At 38.0% G+C, this 2,291-nt stretch overlaps 1 pseudogene; it reads right to left on the bottom strand.

The window, feature by feature from the left end:
• Nucleotides 1–484: 484 nt before the first annotated feature.
• LOC117801269 lies at nt 485–582 on the bottom strand (annotated as a pseudogene).
• Between the last annotated feature and the right edge of the window lie 1,709 nt (nt 583–2,291).

Below are 2,291 nucleotides of genomic sequence, written 5' to 3'. Positions count from 1 at the left end.
ACCCAGCATATGCTTATAAGAAGGAACTCCTTCCATTTAGGTTCAAAAGAAAACATTTACTGTACCAGACTTATAGTAAAAATACTGGTCAAATTGGGTGTAAAACATCAGTTTTTTAAATTTTTTTTAAATAATGTATCCCAAATCTCTCAATTCCATAATAAGTAGGTGGTTGTTCTTGAGTTTTCTCTTCACAATAGCTTAAAAGAGCATTTGAGCAAAGATCCAGATACATCTAGTTTAAACGTGATTGCTTGAAATTATTTCATTTTGTCTTCACATCTCTGGTTATACATAATGATACTGATTCCGCTGTTGTGTTGTGAAGAGATGGCCCGACACTTGAAGAAATACGATGTGGTGGAAATTTTTAAAAAGGGAAAATTTAAATAATATGCTTTTATCAAGGCAAACATGGTGTGTGTGTGTGTGTGTGTGTGTGTGTGTGTGTGTATGCACATATATATGAGTTTATAATGTATTGATAAATGGCTATTCAAATTAATTTTTACGTGTCATCCTTGCACAGGGCCATGCGAATCTTCTCTTCAACTTTAATATATGTGCTGCTGAAGTAAGTACTATTCAAATTAATTTTTAAATTATGAGGGATACTTAAAGTTGGAAAAATAAAGTAATGTAAAATTCACTGAAAACATTATAGAGATAGAACAGAAAGACTCAAGACTTGAGTTGACATCTATCTGTCAGTGATTGAAGAATCTGTAGTGTTACCGCGGGTCTGTCTTCTGAGTTCCACCAATATATCCGCTGTCACTGGATATACCATGTAAGGCTTAAAATACATTTGTAAGAAACTATGTAGTGGCCTCTTTCATACTTTATTACACCTAGCCCCTGCTTACTCTTCATAACAACCTTTAAGAACTTTAACTAATTCTTGAGGGATCGTCTCATTATTTTGAGCACCTCAAGTTATAGACCTAGTCAGTCATTGCTCGGTCCATGGTGATTAGTTCAGGAGACAGACACGGACCAAGGAGACCCAATAAGATCCTTTTCAACAAGATTTTTTTTTTTTTTAATTTGGCTTTTCTTCCTCTGTGATCATTGCCTCCAAACTACAGGCAGCTGTATTGTCACCCATTATTGGGAACTGTTTGGGAAGTAAGCTATGCAAAATAAATCAGATCCAAGATATGTAGAAGGAAAAACTGTGACTTGAAGATATTGGTTCTAGCAGTGACTGTCATCTGATTAAGTCTTTGAAAATATCAGAGACATGGATCAATTGATTACAACTGAAAAACTCCTATCTTTACCGTTCATTGTTATCCACAAACTTATTCCTCCTCCTTCAATAATGGGGTGTGAGGTTACCATCCTTGCTTTCCTACTAACCTCTGGTTTGACCTAGGACCGACTTTGAGAGTATAAGGTCCTTCGTCCGTTAACGTCAAAACACAATGTTTACATCCCAGCATTGGTGTTGAGGATAAAATGAGTCCAATGCCTGCACTTTAAGAGCAGTTCATCCTCCACCCAGGTGACTAAGAATTGCCTTTGATTTTTCTTGGCCATTCATTACTTTTTATCATCCTGCTTATATCCCTTTTAATCCACTCCTTCTTCACTCTGACTTATTCCGTTTTAAGTATATCTTGTCAATATACCACGTATCTAACAAGAAACTCAAAATCTCAGGGGCCTCCAGCAATAAACATTCCTTTTCTCTCACGTTAGAGGTCAGCAGTTGCTGGTAGACCGCTGCCGCTTCTGCCGCGCGGAGCCTCACGTTCTGACTCCTGGGCTGAAGAAGCAGCCCCTCTTGGGGACGTCCTGCTTTTGTTGCAGAAGGAAACGAGTGAGCGAAGGGAAGATATGCCCACCGACTCTTAAAGCATTTCCATGGAACTGACGCTCTGTTACTTCATTCACGGTTCCTGGGTGCGAATCACCAGGCCAAGCCAGTCAGTGGGCCAGGGAAGTACACTTTACTTAGGGAATCACTGAAAGCCACAGGAGGACTAGGCATGTGTTATTTTCCTAGAGCACAGAATAAGACAATCTACTGCAATCAGGCTCCATTCAGGTTTCATCTAATATATGGTAATAACCTTTTTACAGGCCTTCATTCTATCCTGTCAAAAAAAAATATGTATACACACACACACACACACAGAGATATATACACACACACGTATATGTGTATGTATCTGTGTGTGTGTGTGTGTGTGTATCTCTAAAGAACAAATCCTTTCATACTACTCCCTTATTCCCTTATTTAATATCTTACTCTTTTTTCCATTATCTTAAAAATGAAATCCAAA

The sequence above is a fragment of the Ailuropoda melanoleuca genome, chromosome 2 (assembly GCF_002007445.2).
Source record: "Ailuropoda melanoleuca isolate Jingjing chromosome 2, ASM200744v2, whole genome shotgun sequence".
Taxonomy (NCBI): domain Eukaryota; kingdom Metazoa; phylum Chordata; class Mammalia; order Carnivora; family Ursidae; genus Ailuropoda; species Ailuropoda melanoleuca.
The sequence above is the reverse complement of the archived record's forward strand: the minus strand, read 5'-3'. Positions and strand labels throughout refer to the sequence as shown.